The sequence below is a fragment of the Pleurodeles waltl genome, chromosome 2_2 (genome assembly GCF_031143425.1).
Source record: "Pleurodeles waltl isolate 20211129_DDA chromosome 2_2, aPleWal1.hap1.20221129, whole genome shotgun sequence".
Lineage (NCBI taxonomy): Eukaryota > Metazoa > Chordata > Amphibia > Caudata > Salamandridae > Pleurodeles > Pleurodeles waltl.
The window spans coordinates 202,572,312-202,594,900 of record NC_090439.1 but is presented as its reverse complement, the minus strand read 5'-3'; the positions used below and the strand labels follow the sequence as shown (position 1 = coordinate 202,594,900).

The following is a 22,589-nucleotide window of genomic DNA, read 5'->3' as shown; positions in this document are numbered from 1 at the left end:
TTTTTTAAACCCCCCCCCCGGGAGACACGGAAGCTTCCGTGTCTCCCCCCGCCCCCCCACCCGCCCCTTTGTGACGTCAGCGCGCCTCGCGGCGCGCTGACGTTGCAAAGGTGTTTTCCCCATCAAAGCAGGAAGCAGCCTTGCGGCCGCTTCCTGCTTTGATGGGGAAAACGGCCTTTCCCACGTTCGGGAAGGCCTCGTAAGAAAGGGGAGTGTCTCCCCTTTCTTACGAGGCTTTCCTGAAAGTGTTTCCTGGCCCCCGGTCGCAGCTGTGCTGCGATCGGGGGCCAGGAAACACTTTAAGGTTTCCTGGCCCCCCGATCGCAGCTGTGCTGCGATCGGGGGGCCAGGAAACAGTTTGAAAAGGCCTCGTAAGAAAGGGGAGACTCTCCCCTTTCTTACGAGGCCTTCTCAAACTGTTTCTGGCCCCCGATCGCAGCTGTGCTGCGATCGGGGGCCAGAAACAGTTTGAGAAGGCCTCGTAAGAAAGGGGAGAGTGTCCTCTTTCTTACGAGGCCTTCTCAAAGTGTTTCCTGGCCCCCGATCGCAGCACAGCTGCGATCGGGGGCCAGGAAACACCACTAGACGCCAGGGATTTCACTTTGGGGGGGCGGCCCCCTCGGAAAACGGGCCGCCCCCCCCGGGGGCATAATTAATTTAAAAAAAAAAGGTAGGTGCCCCCCCCCCCCCCCAGGGGATTGTTTTAAAAAAAAAAAAATGACAGGGGGTCGCCCGTGGGCAGGGTGACCCCCTGTGGGGGCAATTTTTTTTTTAGATGTGGGCCATTTTGGCCCCCAAGGAAACCATACAACAACTAAAAAAAATAGATCTATATATAGATCTATATTTATATATCTATGTAGATAGATATATCTATGTACATGGATATATCTATAGATATATCTATGTACATAGATATATATATATATATATATATAGAGGTAGATCTATATATACCAAAGAGATTTATAAAGTGTGCTACTCACCTGTGAGGGTCTCAAGGCGCTTGGGGGGGCGGGGGGAGGGAAAGGGGCTGGGAGGTTCACTGTTCGAAAAGCCAGGTTTTGAGGCCCTTCCTGAAAAGAAGTAGGTTTTGGGTCTTGCGAAGGTGGGTTGTGAGGGCGTTCCAGGTTTTGGGTGCAAGGTAGGAGAAGGATCTGCCCCCGGTGGTGGTGTGTTTGATGCGGGGGACAGAGGCGAGAGAGAGGTCAGCTGAGCGGACGTTTCGTGTGGGGGTGTGGAAGGTGACTCTCGTTGAGGTAGGCAGGGCCTGTGTTGTGGAGTGATTTGTGTGCGAGGATGAGGATCTTGAAGGTGATCCTTTTGTCAATGGGGAGCCAGTGGAGGGATTTGAGGTGTGGAGAGATGTGTTCGTGTCGGCGGAGGTCGAGGATGAGTCGTGCTGCTGAGTTCTAGATGCGTGTAGTTTGTGCTTGAGTTTTAGAGTGGTGCCGGCGTAGAGGGCGTTTCCGTAATCAAGCCTGCTGCTGATGTGTGCGTGAGTGACGGTTTTTCTGGTCTCTGTAGGGATCCATTTGAATGTTTTTCAGTATACGGAGTGTGTTGAAGCATGAGGAGGTGAGAGCGTTGATTTGTTGGGTCATCGAGAGGGAGGAGTCTAGGATGATGCTGAGGTTGGTTGCGTGGTTGGCGGGGGTGGGTGCAGGGCCTAGCGTGGTGGGCCACCATGAGGGGTCCCAGGTGTTTTTGTGTGGGCCAAAGAGGATTATTTCGGTTTTGCTTGAGTTGAGTTTCAGGTGATTGGCTGTCATATATATATCACTTTTGTCAATATGTGTGTGGTTTCCCTGGGGGGAAAAGGGTCCGACTTGTCTAGTGGCAGTTTTAGTGCCATAAAGAAGCGCAGAAGGTTTATATGCCTACTGCAAAGAGCAAATCTGTATTTTATGTAAATAGCTGAGTACATTAGCAAAGTCTATGGAGAGATGAAGGGCACTTTTGCTGGGTGGTAATGAGGGAATCCGAGGAGGAGGGAGTGGGAGCACCAATAATGATTGTTGGACTGGGCGCAGGAGGTGCTAAAGACTGTGACGAATGGTATGTGACAAGGTGTTTTTTGAGTGTCTTGAAAGTACGTGCTGATTGAGGGAAGAAGCGCAGGTAAGGTGGCCTCTACTGTTGCACGTATCTCACACACCATCGATTTTGTGACTGTCTACGTAGGCTAGTGTTTTAGAGCAACAGTTTAGCCAATAGCAGAGATGGCATCTTGATGGATGACTGCTGCCTGCACTCGGGTTATAGAGGACCGCTCTGACATAGGATCAGAGACTGAGACATCAGATACTGAGACAGCATCTGAGGGATAGGACAATGGCGCAGACTCTGGGAGTGATTTTTCAGTCAGAGGAGTCCCATTCGATAACTCCTCTTCCAGTACATTATGAGGGAGGTGATGAGGACAGTCCTGCTGTCCCTTCGCAAGCTGTTTGTGCCACTGGGTAATAGTGGGTTAGGCCAACCCAGAGAGCAGGTGAATGCGGCAGCAAGCAGAGAGAGAGTGCTCTCTTGGGAGCTCCCCAATTTAGTTCAGCCCCAAATTCCACCACCCAAATCATATTGTGGAGACATCAAAATTATCCATGGCAAAACAAACTGGTTTTGTAAGGCAGGCACCTGTGTTTTTGGTCCTGGATTCGGCGGCCATATGGAGAACCACACTAAACCCAAACATTTCTGGAAACTAGACATTCGGGGGAGTCCACAGAGGTGTGACTTGTGTGGCTTCCCCAAAGTTTTCTTACCCAGAATACCCTGCAAAGCTGAAATGTTGAAAAAAAACTCAATTTTTCTCGCATTTCTGTCACACAAACTACAGGAATATGCTGGGATCCACAATATTCCTACCACCCAGTGACTCCTCACCTGTCCTGATAAAAACACTACCCCACTTGAGTGCCTACACCTAGTGTCTGTGTCAGGAATGGATCACCCCAGGGTCAACAGCTGCCTCACGTAAGGACCAACATTGACCGTTGTGTGATCTATTCCTGTCGCAGGCACCAGGCCTAACCACACAAGTGAGGTATCATTTTTATCGGGAGGCTTGGGGGGACGCTGGGTGGAAGGAAATTTGAGGCTCCTCTCAGATTCCAGAACTTTCTGTCACCGAAATGTGAGGAAAACTTGTTTTTTTAGCCACTTTTTGAGGTTTGCAAAGGATTCTGGGTAACAGAACCTGGTCAGAGCCCCGCGAGTCACCCCATCTTGGATTCCCCTAGGTCTCTAGTTTTCAAAAATGTACAGGTTTGGTAGGTTTCCCTAGGTGCCGGCTGAGCTAGAGGCCAAAATCTACAGGTAGGCACTTTGCAAAAAACAGCTCTGTTTTCTGTGATGTGTCCACGTTGTGTTTTGGGGCATTTCCTGTCGCGGGCGCTAGGCCTACCCACACAAGTGAGGTATCATTTTTATCGGGAGACTTGGGGGGACGCTGGGTGGAAGGAAATTTGAGGCTCCTCTCCGATTCCAGAACTTTCTGTCACCGAAATGTGAGGAAAACTTGTTTTTTTAGCCACTTTTTGAGGTTTGCAAAGGATTCTGGGTAACAGAACCTGGTCAGAGCCCCGCGAGTCACCCCATCTTGGATTCCCCTAGGTCTCTAGTTTTCAAAAATGTACAGGTTTGGTAGGTTTCCCTAGGTGCCGGCTGAGCTAGAGGCCAAAATCTACAGGTAGGCACTTTGCAAAAAACAGCTCTGTTTTCTGTGATGTGTCCACGTTGTGTTTTGGGGCATTTCCTGTCGCGGGCGCTAGGCCTACCCACACAAGTGAGGTATCATTTTTATCGGGAGACTTGGGGGGACGCTGGGTGGAAGGAAATTTGAGGCTCCTCTCAGATTCCAGAACTTTCTGTCACCGAAATGTGAGGAAAACTTGTTTTTTTAGCTACTTTTTGAGGTTTGCAAAGGATTCTGGGTAACAGAACCTGGTCAGAGCCCCGCGAGTCACCCCATCTTGGATTCCCCTAGGTCTCTAGTTTTCAAAAATGTACAGGTTTGGTAGGTTTCCCTAGGTGCCGGCTGAGCTAGAGGCCAAAATCTACAGGTAGGCACTTTGCAAAAAACAGCTCTGTTTTCTGTGATGTGTCCACGTTGTGTTTTGGGGCATTTCCTGTCGCGGGCGCTAGGCCTACCCACACAAGTGAGGTATCATTTTTATCGGGAGACTTGGGGGGACGCTGGGTGGAAGGAAATTTGAGGCTCCTCTCCGATTCCAGAACTTTCTGTCACCGAAATGTGAGGAAAACTTGTTTTTTTAGCCACTTTTTGAGGTTTGCAAAGGATTCTGGGTAACAGAACCTGGTCAGAGCCCCGCGAGTCACCCCATCTTGGATTCCCCTAGGTCTCTAGTTTTCAAAAATGTACAGGTTTGGTAGGTTTCCCTAGGTGCCGGCTGAGCTAGAGGCCAAAATCTACAGGTAGGCACTTTGCAAAAAACAGCTCTGTTTTCTGTGATGTGTCCACGTTGTGTTTTGGGGCATTTCCTGTCGCGGGCGCTAGGCCTACCCACACAAGTGAGGTATCATTTTTATCGGGAGACTTGGGGGGACGCTGGGTGGAAGGAAATTTGAGGCTCCTCTCCGATTCCAGAACTTTCTGTCACCGAAATGTGAGGAAAACTTGTTTTTTTAGCCACTTTTTGAGGTTTGCAAAGGATTCTGGGTAACAGAACCTGGTCAGAGCCCCGCGAGTCACCCCATCTTGGATTCCCCTAGGTCTCTAGTTTTCAAAAATGTACAGGTTTGGTAGGTTTCCCTATGTGCCGGCTGAGCTAGAGGCCATAATCTACAGGTAGGCACTTTGCAAAAAAACAGCTCTGTATTTTGTGAAAAAATGGGATGTGTCCACGTTGTGTTTTGGGGCATTTCCTGTCGCGGGCGCTAGGCCTACCCACACAAGTGAGGTATCATTTTTATCGGGAGACTTGGGGGAACATAGAATAGCAAAACAAGTGTTATTGCCCCTTATCTTTCTCTACATTTTTTCCTTCCAAATATAAGAGAGTGTGTAAAAAAGACGTCTATTTGAGAAATGCCCTGCAATTCACATGCTAGTATGGGCACCTCGGAATTCAAATATGTGCAAATAACCACTGCTCCTCAAAACCTTATCTTGATCCCATTTTGGAAATGCAAAGGTTTTCTTGATACCTCTTTTTCACTCCTCATATTTCAGCAAATGAATTGCTGTATACCCAGTATAGAATGAAAACCAACTGCAGGGTGCACCTCATTTATTGGCTCTGGGTACCTAGGGTTCTTGATGAACCTATAAGCCCTTTATATCCCCGCAACCAGAAGAGTCCAGCAGACAAAACGGTATATTACTTTCAGAAATCTGACATCGCAGGAAAAAGTTACAGAGTAAAACATAAAGAAAAATGGCTGTTGTTTTCAGCTCAATTTCAATATTTTTTTATTTCAGCTGTTATTTTCTGTAGGAAAACCTTGTAGGATCTACACAAATGACCCCTTGCTGAATTCAGAATTTTGTCTAGTTTTCAGAAATGTTTAGCTTTCCGGGATCCAGCATTGGTTTCACACCCATTCCTGTCACTAACTGGAAGGAGGTTGAAAGCACCAAAAATAGTAAAAATGGGGTATGTCCCAGTAAAATGCCAAATTTGTGTTGGAAAATGTGGTTTTCCGATTCAAGTCTGCCCGTTCCTGAAAGGTGGGAAGATAGTGATTTCAGCACCAGAAACCCTTTGTTGATGGCATTTTCAGGGAAAAAAACACAAGCCTTCTTCGGCGGCCCTTTTTTCCCATTTTTTTGGAAAAAACTAAATTTTCACTGTATTTTGGCTATTTTCTTGGTCTCCTCCAGGGGAAACCACAAACTCTGGGTACCATTAGAATCCCTAGGATGTTGGAAAAAAGGACGCAAATTTGGCGTGGTTAGCTTATGTGGACAAAAAGTTATGAAGCCCTAAGCGCGAACTACCCCAAATAGCCAAAAAAGGGCTCAGCACTGGGGGGGAAAAGGCCCAGCAGCTAAGAGGTTAAGGGTTTGTAGTTCCAAGTTAGTTAACTCATAATCAGAAAGATTAACTACTAAATTTGGAGATTTAATAATTTCCTCATGCTTCTGAGAGAATATTGACTTTTGCCTGTTTCTTTTAGCTCTCCTTGTTTTTCTCTTGTTAATCCTGCCTGATTTGGTTTGCTTCCAAAACCACGACCTCTGATCCTGCCTTTTCCTCTTGACAGCTTCTGATCCATATAGAGTACTTGCATTTCTTCAAAAAAAGTGTTTCCAACATCAGTGCTTTCCCCTTCACTCAATTCTACTTCCGATTCTATAGAGGTCTCTTCACCACTGTGATTCGGTTGTATTCTTGGGATCCTAGAGTCTCGTTTTAATTGAGCAAATCTTTTTGCGATTGTATATTCTCTCCCAAATTTATAATCTTTCTCATCCCTTAAGAATTTACTCTTTTTTCTCTCCTGAACTTCATCTTCATAGTTATTCAAACGTGTTTCCATAGCTTGTCGTAAATAAATATGTTCACTTTTGTCACTTTGTTTATTCAGCATTTCTTCCAAATCTCTAATTTTGGCATATGTTTCTTCCAAGTCCAATTTCACATGTTTTATCAAAATTTTCATCATATTGAGCGAACATTGTGTATTATTTTCTGCCCATTCTGTGAATAGTTCAGGTTTAATGCCAGTATATGTTGGCATTAAAAATATACAGAGGCCCCTTGGAATCCTTTTTACCTCAATGTATTTCTCTAGAGATAAAATTTCCCAACTTTTATTTATTTCCTTTTTATAAAACTTTTCTAGTTCAAAAAATTGCTGTTTTGAAGAAAGTTCCTTTCTTAAATTAGTATTCACTACTGTCGATTTTTCCTCCATAATTGTATGGCTTGTGTCAAATACCTTTGCTGCTGTTGCCGCTCTTTTAGTTTGTCTGTCCTCCATATTTCAAACACTATACAGAGTAACCAATTGGTAACAAAGGTAACAAAGTTTCTGAGTCTTGTAAAAGTCTTTACATCAATCGTCAATCAACCTTGATGGCCCCGAAAGATTTCACTTAGACGCGATATGAATATCGCTTTGGGGCTGTAACGGCAATTATTAACTGTGTTTTTCTCATAGAACCGTGAAACACGGTATAAGCACAGGCTTACCTTCCGCTCAGTCCTTCTCTTTGCCGGCGTCCTCCGACTCCGATCCGGAGCGCTGGCTTCCGTGCCGTGCGGTTTCAACGTGTGCTGATTCTATTATTGCCGGGCGCGTTTCACCAATGAATATCATTATAGTAAACCAAAGCGGCTCAGTTCAAAAGGGCGCCGCACTCAAATACCGGTGCAGCCACTCTGGGCGAGCCGAGCCCATAAAAGAAATATGCAGACCAAGGATTAGCAGCGCACTCCATCAAGAGTATGAGTGAACCTTGTTTTATTGTAAGACTGGAACAAAGAACAATGCGTTTCGACCAGACGGTCTTTTTCGAGTTCAAACATCCTGTTAATGTTGCCAATCCTATCTATAGTGACACTCTTATTACTAAAACAATGCATTCTGGGAAATGTGGTTCAATAGTGAATACAACCTAATAGAACATTATTAATGAGTCTAAACAATTTAATTTCAACTGAAAATTGGAGAGGAGTTATCATAACATTAAGTCAAACACAGTCTTCGGTGAGTCCGATTTCAAAAATTATATTGAAACAAAATATTTTTGTTCACTTCTTATACCCTAACTGACTTCCCTGTGGAATTTGTAATTCTCACAACTCTTCAATTAATGTCATTGCTAAATTTAGGCAAAAAATATCTAAACAAAAATTACATCACTTGTATATGAGTGCAAATAATGATCATAATAATTCTATTATGGACATTTAAATCAAACTCATCCAAACGGTCTCTTTTTATATATCATGTATCATAGGACCACAGCAGTTTCCACCATAATTAATTTCCAACATAATTAATGAATATCTATAGCACATTTCCGCAAAAGTGGTCAGAAAAATTACTTTGCTTATCATATTAATTTTAATTCAGCATCACAAAAATAAATATCTGAAATGAATAGGAGTACTAAACCTACAAGTGAACATAAAGATCCTCATCATTATTCATCCCAAAAATGTTTGATAAAACATGCGAAATTGGACTTGGAAGAAACACATGCTAACATTAGAGAATTGGAAGAAATGCTGAATAAACAAAGTCACAAAAGTGAACATATTTCTTTACGACAAGCTATGGAAACACGTTTGAATAACTATGAAGATGAAGTTCAGGAGAGAAAAAAGAGTAAATTCTTAAGGGATGAGAAAGATTATAAATTTGGGAGAGTATATACATTTGCAAAAAGATTTGATTAATTAAAACAAGACTCTAGGATCACAAGAATACAACCGAATCACAGTGGTGAAGAGACCTCTATAGAATCAGAAGTAGAATTGAGTGAAGGGGAAAGCACTGATGTTGGAAACACTTTTTTAGAAGAAATACAAGTACTCTATATGGATCAGAAGCTGTCAAGAGGAAGAGGCAGGATCAGAGGTCGTGGTTTTGGAAGCAAACCAAATCAGGCAGGATTAACAAGAGAAAAACAAGGAGAGCTAAAAGAAACAGGCAAAAGACAATATTCTCTCAGAAGCATGAGGAAATGATTAAATCTCCAAATTTAGCAGTTAATCTTTCTGATGATGAGTTAACTAACTTGGAACTACAAACCCTTAACAAAGATTTATCTTTTTGCCCTGAAATTCATCATAACTATGTAGACACTCGTATTGATATTTATACATTTGTGAGGAAGTTAAAATTGTTAAAATTTCACGAACAGCAAAGAAAAAAGACAACAATTACTTTATTAAGTGACATGACAGAAGAATCGGAAGAGACTCAATTAAGAATTGACCAAGCTACAGATCTGAAAACTTTGTTTGACTTAACTCACAATTTACAGGATAAAGACTATACCGAATTTGAAGTTTTACAACAATTAAACATAAATACAAAATGCCATAAATCATCTGGTTTGAAAGAGAAATCAAAGTTTTGTCCAGTATTATCACCAGGCAACAAAATAGATTTATATTCAGAATTAGTTCTAGAAGATTTGGAACGTTTACATAATAAAAGAACAAGAAAGCACATGGAGAACTTGACTAAGAATGAACGTTTGGCATTAAAAAATATGATGGAAAACAATCGAATCATAATAAAACCAGCAGATAAAGGAGGAAATATTGTCATTTTAAATACATCTGACTATATGATGGAAGCTTATAGGCAATTGAATAATTCAGATGAGTACAAGAAATTGACAAAAAATCCTATTTAGAACATGACCCTTCTTTTACATACCAAATTAGATAATTGTCATCAACAATTGTTACTTGATCGTGAGGAATATATTTATCTGAAAAAAGAGAATCCAACCTTACCTACCATTTATTTCTTGCAGAAAATTCACAAATCACTTACATCACCACCAGGGAGGCCAATAGTCTCAGCATGTGACTCATTATTTGAAAGAGTCTCTAATTATGTAGACGTTTACTTAGCTCTATTGTGAAGACACTGAGTTCATAAATCAAGGACTCAGGAGATCTACTAAAAATACTATTAGATTTGGACTGGCATCAAAGTTATCTATTAGCCACAATTGATGGAGTCTCTCTTTATACATCGATCAATCATCAAATTGGCTTAAATACCTGTGAATATTTTTTGAAACAACGAAATATCTCAGAGTTAGAACATTCAGGAATGCTACTCTTGAAATGTGTTTAAAAAATAACATCTTTATTTTTAATCATGAGATTTATCATCAATTATGTGGCACCTGTAGGAGGCTGGACTGGCTTGTAGTGAGTACCAAGGGGTACTTGCACCTTGCACCAGGCCCAGTTATCCCTTATTAGTGTATAGGGTGTCTAGCAGCTTAGGCTGATAGATAATGGTAGCTTAGCAGAGCAGCTTAGGCTGAACTAGGAGACGTGTGAAGCTACTACAGTACCACTTAGTGTCATATGCACAATATCATAAGAAAACACAATACACAGTTATACTAAAAATAAAGGTACTTTATTTTTATGACAATATGCCAAAGTATCTTAGAGTGTACCCTCAGTGAGAGGATAGGAAATATACACAAGATATATATACACAATAGCAAAAATATGCAGTATAGTCTTAGAAAACAGTGCAAACAATGTATAGTTACAATAGGATGCAATGGGGAAACATAGGGATAGGGGCAACACAAACCATATACTCCAGAAGTGGAATGCGAACCACGAATGGACCCCAAACCTATGTGACCTTGTAGAGGGTCGCTGGGACTATTAGAAAATAGTGAGAGTTAGAAAAATAACCCTCCCCAAGACCCTGAAAAGTGAGTGCAAAGTGCACTAAAGTTCCCCTAAGGACAAAATAGTCGTGTTAGAGGGAAAATGCAGGGAAAACACAAATCAGCAATGCAACAACGATGGATTCCTGTCTGAAGGTACCTGTGGAACAAGGGGACCAAGTCCAAAAGTCACAAGCAGCTCGGAGATGGGCAGATGCCCAAGAAATGCCAGCGGTTGGTGCAAAGAAGCTCTTACTAGGCTGAAGAACTGTGAATACTGCAGGAACGACAAGGGCTAGAGACTTCCCCTTTGGAGGATGGATCCCCCACGCCTTGGAGAGTCGTGCAGAAGTGTTTTCCCGCCGGATGGACGCCAACAAGCCTTGCTACACGCAAATCGTGCGTTTGGCGTTTTTGGACGCTGCTGGGGCCCAGGAGGGACCAGAAGGTCGCAAATTGGACCTGCAGAGAGAGGGGACGTCGAGCAAGACAAAGAGCCCTCACTGAAGCAGGTAGCACCCGGAGAAGTGCCAGAAACAGGCACTACGAGGATGCGTGAAACGGTGCTCGCCGAAGTTGCACAAAGGAGTCCCACGTCGCCGGAGACCAACTTAGAAAGTCGTGCAATGCAGGTTAGAGTGCCGTGGACCCAGGCTTGGCTGTGCACACAGGATTTCCGCCGGAAGTGCACAGGGGCCGGAGAAGCTTGCAAAGTCGCGGTTCCCAGCAATGCAGCCCAGCGAGGTGAGGCAAGGACTTACCTCCACCAAACTTGGGCTGAAGAGTCACTGGACTGTGGGGGTCACTTGGACGGTGTCGCTGGATTCGAGGGACCTCGCTCGTCGTGCTGAGAGGAGACCCAAGGGACCGGTAATGCAGCTTTTTGGTGCCTGCGGTTGCAGGGGGAAGATTCCGTCGACCCACGGGAGATTTCTTCGGAGCTTCTGGTGCAGAGAGGAGGCAGACTACCCCCACAGCATGCACAAGCAGGAAAACAGTCGAGAAGGCGGCAGGATCAGCGTTACAGAGTTGCAGTAGTCGTCTTTGCTACTATGTTGCAGGTTTGCAGGCTTCCAGCGCGGTCAGCGGTCGATTCCTTATCAGAAGGTGAAGAGGGAGATGCAGAGGAACTCGGCTGAGCTCATGCATTCGTTATCTAAAGTTTCCCCAGAGACAGAGACCCTAAATAGCCAGAAAAGAGGGTTTGGCTACCTAGGAGAGAGGAAAGGCTACTAACACCTGAAGGAGCCTATCACAAGGAGTCTCTGACGTCACCTGGTGGCACTGGCCACTCAGAGCAGTCCAGTGTGCCAGCAGCACCTCTGTTTCCACCTCTGTATCTCAGAGTTAGAACATTCAGGAATGCTACTCTTGAAATGTGTTTAAAAAATAACATCTTTATTTTTAATCATGAGATTTATCAATGGGCTATTATGTGGCACCTGTAGGAGGCTGGACTGGCTTGTAGTGAGTACCAAGGGGTACTTGCACCTTGCACCAGGCCCAGTTATCCCTTATTAGTGTATAGGGTGTCTAGCAGCTTAGGCTGATAGATAATGGTAGCTTAGCAGAGCAGCTTAGGCTGAACTAGGAGACGTGTGAAGCTACTACAGTACCACTTAGTGTCATATGCACAATATCATAAGAAAACACAATACACAGTTATACTAAAAATAAAGGTACTTTATTTTTATGACAATATGCCAAAGTATCTTAGAGTGTACCCTCAGTGAGAGGATAGGAAATATACACAAGATATATATACACAATAGCAAAAATATGCAGTATAGTCTTAGAAAACAGTGCAAACAATGTATAGTTACAATAGGATGCAATGGGGAAACATAGGGATAGGGGCAACACAAACCATATACTCCAGAAGTGGAATGCGAACCACGAATGGACCCCAAACCTATGTGACCTTGTAGAGGGTCGCTGGGACTATTAGAAAATAGTGAGAGTTAGAAAAATAACCCTCCCCAAGACCCTGAAAAGTGAGTGCAAAGTGCACTAAAGTTCCCCTAAGGACAAAATAGTCGTGTTAGAGGGAAAATGCAGGGAAAACACAAATCAGCAATGCAACAACGATGGATTCCTGTCTGAAGGTACCTGTGGAACAAGGGGACCAAGTCCAAAAGTCACAAGCAGCTCGGAGATGGGCAGATGCCCAAGAAATGCCAGCGGTTGGTGCAAAGAAGCTCTTACTAGGCTGAAGAACTGTGAATACTGCAGGAACGACAAGGGCTAGAGACTTCCCCTTTGGAGGATGGATCCCCCACGCCTTGGAGAGTCGTGCAAAAGTGTTTTCCCGCCGGATGGACGCCAACAAGCCTTGCTACATGCAAATCGTGCGTTTGGCGTTTTTGGACGCTGCTGGGGCCCAGGAGGGACCAGAAGGTCGCAAATTGGACCTGCAGAGAGAGGGGACGTCGAGCAAGACAAAGAGCCCTCACTGAAGCAGGTAGCACCCGGAGAAGTGCCAGAAACAGGCACTACGAGGATGCGTGAAACGGTGCTCGCCGAAGTTGCACAAAGGAGTCCCACGTCGCCGGAGACCAACTTAGAAAGTCGTGCAATGCAGGTTAGAGTGCCGTGGACCCAGGCTTGGCTGTGCACACAGGATTTCCGCCGGAAGTGCACAGGGGCCGGAGAAGCTTGTAAAGTCGCGGTTCCCAGCAATGCAGCCCAGCGAGGTGAGGCAAGGACTTACCTCCACCAAACTTGGGCTGAAGAGTCACTGGACTGTGGGGGTCACTTGGACGGTGTCGCTGGATTCGAGGGACCTCGCTCGTCGTGCTGAGAGGAGACCCAAGGGACCGGTAATGCAGCTTTTTGGTGCCTGCGGTTGCAGGGGGAAGATTCCGTCGACCCACGGGAGATTTCTTCGGAGCTTCTGGTGCAGAGAGGAGGCAGACTACCCCCACAGCATGCACAAGCAGGAAAACAGTCGAGAAGGCGGCAGGATCAGCGTTACAGAGTTGCAGTAGTCGTCTTTGCTACTATGTTGCAGGTTTGCAGGCTTCCAGCGCGGTCAGCGGTCGATTCCTTATCAGAAGGTGAAGAGGGAGATGCAGAGGAACTCGGCTGAGCTCATGCATTCGTTATCTAAAGTTTCCCCAGAGACAGAGACCCTAAATAGCCAGAAAAGAGGGTTTGGCTACCTAGGAGAGAGGAAAGGCTACTAACACCTGAAGGAGCCTATCACAAGGAGTCTCTGACGTCACCTGGTGGCACTGGCCACTCAGAGCAGTCCAGTGTGCCAGCAGCACCTCTGTTTCCAAGATGGCAGAGGTCTGGAGCACACTGGAGGAGCTCTGGACACCTCCCAGGGGAGGTGCAGGTCAGGGGAGTGGTCACTCCCCTTTCCTTTGTCCAGTTTCGCGCCAGAGCAGGGGCTAAGGGGTCCCTGAACCGGTGTAGACTGGCTTATGCAGAATTGGGCACATCTGTGCCCAACAAAGCATTTCCAGAGGCTGGGGGAGGCTACTCCTCCCCTGCCTTCACACCATTTTCCAAAGGGAGAGGGTGTCACACCCTCTCTCAGAGGAAGTTCTTTGTTCTGCCATCCTGGGCCAGGCCTGGCTGGACCCCAGGAGGGCAGCTGCCTGTCTGAGGGGTTGGCAGCAGCAGCAGCTGCAGAGAAACCCCAGGAAGGGCAGTCTGGCAGTACCAGGGTCTGTGCTACAGACCACTGGGATCATGGAATTGTACCAACAATGCCAGGATGGCATAGAGGGGGCAATTCCATGATCTTAGACATGTTACATGGCCATATTCGGAGTTACCATGGTGAAGCTACATATAGGTAGTGACCTATATGTAGTGCACGCGTGTAATGGTGTCCCCGCACTCACAAAGTTCAGTGAATTGGCTCTGAACAATGTGGGGGCACCTTGGCTAGTGCCAGGGTGCCCTCACACTAAGTAACTTTGCACCTAACCTTTACCAGGTAAAGGTTAGACATATAGGTGACTTATAAGTTACTTAAGTGCAGTGTAAAATGGCTGTGAAATAACGTGGACGTTATTTCACTCAGGCTGCAGTGGCAGGCCTGTGTAAGAATTGTCAGAGCTCCCTATGGGTGGCAAAAGAAATGCTGCAGCCCATAGGGATCTCCTGGAACCCCAATACCCTGGGTACCTCAGTACCATATACTAGGGAATTATAAGGGTGTTCCAGTAAGCCAATGAAATTGGTAAAAATGGTCACTAGCCTGTCAGTGACAATTTGGAAAGAAATGAGAGAGCATAACCACTGAGGTTCTGATTAGCAGAGCCTCAGTGAGACAGTTAGTCACTACACAGGTAACACATTCAGGCACACTTATGAGCACTGGGGCCCTGGGTTACCAGGGTCCCAGTGACACATACAACTAAAACAACATATATACAGTGAAAAATGGGGGTAACATGCCAGGCAAGATGGTACTTTCCTACACAACCCCCCCCCAAACGAAGGACAATAAGACTAGCCATTACCTGATGAGTCTTCATTGTCTAAGTGGAAATATCTGGAGAGTCCATCTGCATTGGAGTGGCTACTCCCAGGTCTATGTTCCACTGTATAGTCCATTCCCTGTAGGGATATGGACCACCTCAACAATTTAGGATTTTCACCTTTCATTTGTTTTAGCCAAAGTAGAGGTTTGTGGTCTGTCTGAACAATGAAGTGAGTGCCAAACAGGTATGGCCTCAACTTCTTCAGAGCCCAGACCACAGCAAAGGCCTCCCTCTCAATGGCAGACCAACGCTTTTCTCTAGGGGTCAACCTCCTACTAATAAAAGCAACAGGTTGATCCTGGCCCTCAGAATTAAGTTGTGATAGGACTGCCCCTACTCCTAATTTAGATGCATCAGTTTCGACATAGAATTTTTTAGAGTAACAAGGGCTTTTCAGGACAGGTGCAGAGCACATGGCCTGCTTCAGCTCCTCAAAAGTTTTCTGACAGTTTGCTGTCCATAATACCTTTTTAGGCATTTTCTTGGATGTGAGGTCATTAAGAGGGGCTGCAATGGAGCCATAGTTCTTAATGAACCTCCTGTAATACCCAGTGAGGCCTAGGAAGGCTCTCACCTGAGTCTGAGTGGTAGGGGGAACCCAATCAATAATAGTTTGGATTTTCCCCTGAAGTGGTGCAATCTGTTCCCCACCAACAAGGTGTCCCAGATAAACCACCTTACCCTGCCCTATCTGGCACTTTGAAGCCTTGATAGTGAGGCCTGCCTTTTGCAGGGCCTCCAAAACTTTCCAAAGGTGGACCAGGTGATCATCCCAGCTGGAGCTAAAGACAGCTATATCATCCAAATATGCTGCACTGAAAGCTTCCAGCCCTTGGAGGACTGTGTCACCAACCTCTGAAAAGTGGCAGGTGCATTTTTCAGACCAAAAGGCATTACAGTAAACTGGTAATGTCCTCCAATGGTAGAAAATGCAGTCTTAGATTTAGCATCTTCTGACAATTTGATCTGCCAATACCCTGCAGTCAAATCAAAAGTGCTTAGATACTTGGCAGATGCCAGTGTATCTATGAGCTCATCTGCCCTGGGTATAGGGTGAGCATCAGTTTTGGTTACCAAGTTGAGACCTCTATAGTCGACACAAAACCTCATTTCCTTCTTTCCATCTTTAGAATTGGGTTTTGGTACCAGTACCACAGGGGAAGCCCATGGACTGTCAGAGTGCTCAACCACTCCTAGTTCCAACATCTTCTGAACTTCTTGCTTTATGCAGTCCCTGACATGGTCAGGCTGCCTATAGATCTTACTTTTGACAGGTAAACTGTCTCCAGTATCTATAGTGTGCTCACACCAAGAAGTGGTGCCTGGCACAATGGAGAAGAGTTCTGAAAATTGTCCTAGGAGATTTATGCAATTATCTTTCTGCTCAGCAGTAAGACAATCAGCCAAAACTACACCTTCCACAAGAGCATCTTGTTCTGTGGAAGAGAAGAGATCAGGTAGAGGATCACTGTCTTCTTCCTGTCCCTCATCTGTTGCCATGAGCAGGGTGAGATCAGCCCTGTCATAGTAGGGTTTCAGGCGGTTGACATGGAGCACCCTAAGGGGACTCCTGGCAGTGCCTAAGTCAACCAAGTAGGTGACTTCACCCTTCTTTTCAACAATTGTGTGTGGACCACTCCATTTATCTTGGAGTGCTCTTGGGGCCACAGGCTCCAAGACCCACACTTTCTGCCCTGGTTGGTACTGAACCAAAACAGCCTTCTGATCATGCCATTGCTTCTGGAGCTCTTGGCTGGCCTGAAGGTTTTTACTGGCCTTTTTCATGTACTCAGCCATCCTTGATCTGAGGCCAAGTACATAATCCACAATATCCTGCTTAGGAGCTTTTAAAGGTTGTTCCCAACCCTCCTTTACAAGTGTGAGTGGACCCCTAACAGGGTGACCAAAAAGAAGTTCAAAGGGGCTGAAGCCCACTCCTTTCTGGGGTACCTCCCTGTAGGCAAAAAGGAGGCATGGTAGAAGGATATCCCATCTCCTGCGGAGTTTTTCAGGGAGTCCCATAATCATGCCTTTGAGAGTTTTATTAAATCTCTCCACCAGTCCATTTTTCTGTACTCCTGAGGAATCACTAATCTCCTGCCAGCTCCAGGTTTAGGATCCCTATGCTCAGTGTACAAGAGGTTGTCCTCCCAGTAAACTCTGTGTGAGTCACTGACATCCCCATTAGCCTGTTTGACAGCTTGCTGTCTGAGACCCTCTAATGTGGGACAGGTTTGCTGTGCCACACTCAGCTCCTCTCTGGCAGGCCCCCCTTCACCCAAAAGCTCAGCAGTGTCTGCTTCCAGCTCCTCTGGTGTAGGTTCTGCACAGGGAGGGAATTCTTCTTCCTCAGAAGTAGAATCCACTGTAGAGGGAGGGATAGTAGGAAGTGGTTTGCTTCTACTAGCCCTAGCTTTAGGGAGCACTTGGTCCATTGTTCCAGGATCCAAGCTTCCCTGTCCTTTTTGCTTTTTGGCCTGAGCCCTTGTCAAAGCAAAAATATGCCCTGGGATGCCCAGCATTGCTGCATGGGCCTCCAACTCCACATCTGACCAAGCTGATGTCTCCAAATCGTTCCCTAATAGACAGTCTACAGGTAAATCTGAAGCTACCAAAACTTTCTTTGGACCAGATACCCCCCCCAGTTGAGATTTACAACAGCCATGGGGTGGCTTTGTGTTATGTTGTGAGCATCGGTTACTTGGTACTGGTGTCCAAGTATGTGTTGTTCAGGGTGCACCAGTTTCTCAATCACCATTGTGACACTGGCACCTGTGTCCCTGTAGGCCTGGACCTCAACACCATTTATTAGGGTTAGTTGCTTGTACTTCTCCAAGTTATGGGGGCAAGCAACCAAAGTGGCTAAGTCAATAGCCCCTTCAGAGACTAAAGTAGCCTCTGTGGTCTCCCTAATCAGACCAACCCCAACTAAATTACCAAAAGTGAGCCCAGCTACTCCCTTGGATTGGCTATTAGTAGGTTTGCTCCCACCACCACTGCTATTAGTAGGGACACTAGGTGTAGCAGTAGGGGTTGTAGTGGTAGGAGCTGTGGTGCCTTTCTTTGGACAACTGGGATCTGTTGTCCAATGGCCTTTTATCTTACATAAATAGCACCATGGTTTCTTTTCCTTGTTCTGATTAAAGGAGGATTTGGGCCCACCACCCCCACCAGAGTGTTTTTGTGGGCCTGATGAAGACTCATTTTTAGATTTGTCCCCACCCTTGTCAGAAGACTTACCATCCTTCTTTTTGTTGCCATCTTTGTCACCCCCTGTATGAACTTTTCTGTTCACTCTTGTTCTGACCCATTTGTCTGCCTTCTTTCCCAATTCTTGGGGAGAGGTCAGATCAGAGTCCACCAAGTACTGGTGCAACAAATCAGACACACAATTATTAAGAATATGCTCTCTCAGGATCAAGTTATACAGGCTGTCATAATCAGTAACTTTACTGCCATGTAACCACCCCTCCAAGGCCTTCACTGCCTGGTCAATGAAATCAACCCAGTCTTGTGAAGACTCCTTTTTGGTATCTCTGAACTTTATCCTGTACTGTTCAGTGGTTAAGCCATAACCATCCAGGAGTGCATTCTTAAGAACTTGGAAATTGTTAGCATCATTTTCTTTTACAGTAAGGAGCCTATCCCTACCTTTTCCAGTAAATGATAGCCATAGGATAGCAGCCCACTGCTTTTGAGGGACATCCTGTACAACACAGGCCCTCTCAAGTGCAGCAAACCACTTGTTAATGTCATCCCCCTCCTTGTAAGGGGGAACTATCTTATGCAGATTCCTGGAATCATGCTCTTTTGCAGGATGACTATGGGGAATACTGCTGCTGCCACCATGGGTATCTAAACCCATTTTCTGTCTTTCCCTCTCTATTTCTAAAGACTGTCTATCCAAATCCAGCTGTTGCTTCTTGAGCTTCAGTCTGGTTTGCTCCACTCTCAATCTATTGAGCTCCCTTTCTAACAATCTGTCATCAGGGTGGGTGGGAGGGACATTTCTAGATACAGAGGTGTGATGGGAATGAACAGAAGGAGACCTGTCCCTTACAGAGGGCACCCTAACAGCTTGGCTACCAGTATAATGTGAGAGCACATCATCAGTATGATGTGATTCAACCTCTGTACCAACTATGCTAGACTGTCTAGTAATGGGCAGGCTGAGAAGTTTCTTTCCTGAACCTTTTCCTGGGGGAGTCCCTGGATCAGATTGAGAACCATTAGCTACTTTTTCTACAGATTGGGCACTTATGGTCTTATCCTGTACTCTAAGCATATTAATTAACAGTTCTAAGGAAGGATTCTTCCCTACACTCAAACCTCTCTCTATGCAGAGACTCCTTGCTCCTTTCCAGCTAAGGTGATCATATGCAAGTTTGGACAGTTCAACTTTTTGGCCTGTGCCAGACATTTTTAGAGAGAGTTAAAGTGATAGACAAAGAGAAAAAAGTTTTCAGAACTTTTTGGAAAGACAGAAAAAACTTTTTAAACTTTTAAGAACTTTTTGAAAGTTTAGAAGTACTTTTCAGCACTTAGAAAAGAGTGAAAAGAGGAAATGCAAAACTTTTTGGCTATGTGTATATACACTGACCTTGTTTTGTATATTTTTCTCTTATGAAAAGTACAATGACAAGAGTGGTAAGTAGTCTCAAAGCACTTATCCCACCGCTGCCACCAATGTAGGAGGCTGGACTGGCTTGTAGTGAGTACCAAGGGGTACTTGCACCTTGCACCAGGCCCAGTTATCCCTTATTAGTGTATAGGGTGTCTAGCAGCTTAGGCTGATAGATAATGGTAGCTTAGCAGAGCAGCTTAGGCTGAACTAGGAGACGTGTGAAGCTACTACAGTACCACTTAGTGTCATATGCACAATATCATAAGAAAACACAATACACAGTTATACTAAAAATAAAGGTACTTTATTTTTATGACAATATGCCAAAGTATCTTAGAGTGTACCCTCAGTGAGAGGATAGGAAATATACACAAGATATATATACACAATAGCAAAAATATGCAGTATAGTCTTAGAAAACAGTGCAAACAATGTATAGTTACAATAGGATGCAATGGGGAAACATAGGGATAGGGGCAACACAAACCATATACTCCAGAAATGGAATGTGAACCACGAATGGACCCCAAACCTATGTGACCTTGTAGAGGGTCGCTGGGACTATTAGAAAATAGTGAGAGTTAGAAAAATAACCCTCCCCAAGACCCTGAAAAGTGAGTGCAAAGTGCACTAAAGTTCCCCTAAGGACAAAATAGTCGTGTTAGAGGGAAAATGCAGGGAAAACACAAATCAGCAATGCAACAACGATGGATTCCTGTCTGAAGGTACCTGTGGAACAAGGGGACCAAGTCCAAAAGTCACAAGCAGCTCGGAGATGGGCAGATGCCCAAGAAATGCCAGCGGTTGGTGCAAAGAAGCTCTTACTAGGTTGAAGAACTGTGAATACTGCAGGAACGACAAGGGCTAGAGACTTCCCCTTTGGAGGATGGATCCCCCACGCCTTGGAGAGTCGTGCAGAAGTGTTTTCCCGCCGGATGGACGCCAACAAGCCTTGCTACACGCAAATCGTGCGTTTGGCGTTTTTGGACGCTGCTGGGGCCCAGGAGGGACCAGAAGGTCGCAAATTGGACCTGCAGAGAGAGGGGACGTCGAGCAAGACAAAGAGCCCTCACTGAAGCAGGTAGCACCCGGAGAAGTGCCAGAAACAGGCACTACGAGGATGCGTGAAACGGTGCTCGCCGAAGTTGCACAAAGGAGTCTCACGTCGCCGGAGACCAACTTAGAAAGTCGTGCAATGCAGGTTAGAGTGCCGTGGACCCAGGCTTGGCTGTGCACACAGGATTTCCGCCGGAAGTGCACAGGGGCCGGAGAAGCTTGCAAAGTCGCGGTTCCGAGCAATGCAGCCCAGCGAGGTGAGGCAAGGACTTACCTCCACCAAACTTGGGCTGAAGAGTCACTGGACTGTGGGGGTCACTTGGACGGTGTCGCTGGATTCGAGGGACCTCGCTCGTCGTGCTGAGAGGAGACCCAAGGGACCGGTAATGCAGCTTTTTGGTGCCTGCGGTTGCAGGGGGAAGATTCCGTCGACCCACGGGAGATTTCTTCGGAGCTTCTGGTGCAGAGAGGAGGCAGACTACCCCCACAGCATGCACAAGCAGGAAAACAGTCGAGAAGGCGGCAGGATCAGCGTTACAGAGTTGCAGTAGTCGTCTTTGCTACTATGTTGCAGGTTTGCAGGCTTCCAGCGCGGTCAGCGGTCGATTCCTTATCAGAAGGTGAAGAGGGAGATGCAGAGGAACTCGGCTGAGCTCATGCATTCGTTATCTAAAGTTTCCCCAGAGACAGAGACCCTAAATAGCCAGAAAAGAGGGTTTGGCTACCTAGGAGAGAGGAAAGGCTACTAACACCTGAAGGAGCCTATCATAAGGAGTCTCTGACGTCACCTGGTGGCACTGGCCACTCAGAGCAGTCCAGTGTGCCAGCAGCACCTCTGTTTCCAAGATGGCAGAGGTCTGGAGCACACTGGAGGAGCTCTGGACACCTCCCAGGGGAGGTGCAGGTCAGGGGAGTGGTCACTCCCCTTTCCTTTGTCCAGTTTCGCGCCAGAGCAGGGGCTAAGGGGTCCCTGAACCGGTGTAGACTGGCTTATGCAGAATTGGGCACATCTGTGCCCAACAAAGCATTTCCAGAGGCTGGGGGAGGCTACTCCTCCCCTGCCTTCACACCATTTTCCAAAGGGAGAGGGTGTCACACCCTCTCTCAGAGGAAGTTCTTTGTTCTGCCATCCTGGGCCAGGCCTGGCTGGACCCCAGGAGGGCAGCTGCCTGTCTGAGGGGTTGGCAGCAGCAGCAGCTGCAGAGAAACCCCAGGAAGGGCAGTCTGGCAGTACCTGGGTCTGTGCTACAGACCACTGGGATCATGGAATTGTACCAACAATGCCAGGATGGCATAGAGGGGGCAATTCCATGATCTTAGACATGTTACATGGCCATATTCGGAGTTACCATGGTGAAGCTACATATAGGTAGTGACCTATATGTAGTGCACGCGTGTAATGGTGTCCCCGCACTCACAAAGTTCAGTGAATTGGCTCTGAACAATGTGGGGGCACCTTGGCTAGTGCCAGGGTGCCCTCACACTAAGTAACTTTGCACCTAACCTTTACCAGGTAAAGGTTAGACATATAGGTGACTTATAAGTTACTTAAGTGCAGTGTAAAATGGCTGTGAAATAACGTGGACGTATTTCACTCAGGCTGCAGTGGCAGGCCTGTGTAAGAATTGTCAGAGCTCCCTATGGGTGGCAAAAGAAATGCTGCAGCCCATAGGGATCTCCTGGAACCCCAATACCCTGGGTACCTCAGTACCATATACTAGGGAATTATAAGGGTGTTCCAGTAAGCCAATGAAATTGGTAAAAATGGTCACTAGCCTGTCAGTGACAATTTGGAAAGAAATGAGAGAGCATAACCACTGAGGTTCTGATTAGCAGAGCCTCAGTGAGACAGTTAGTCACTACACAGGTAACACATTCAGGCACACTTATGAGCACTGGGGCCCTGGGTTACCAGGGTCCCAGTGACACATACAATTAAAACAACATATATACAGTGAAAAATGGGGGTAACATGCCAGGCAAGATGGTACTTTCCTACAGCACCGCCATGGGCATTTCATTTTCTGCAAACTATGCCAACTTAGTAATGGGTTGGTGG

General features: G+C 45.9%; 1 protein-coding gene across 1 annotated transcript in view; it reads right to left on the bottom strand.

Annotated features, from left to right (window-relative positions):
• SLC6A19 (solute carrier family 6 member 19) overlaps positions 1-22,589 on the bottom strand; it is a 1,531,867-nt gene that overhangs the window by 1,252,178 nt on the left and 257,100 nt on the right. The window lies entirely within an intron of this gene.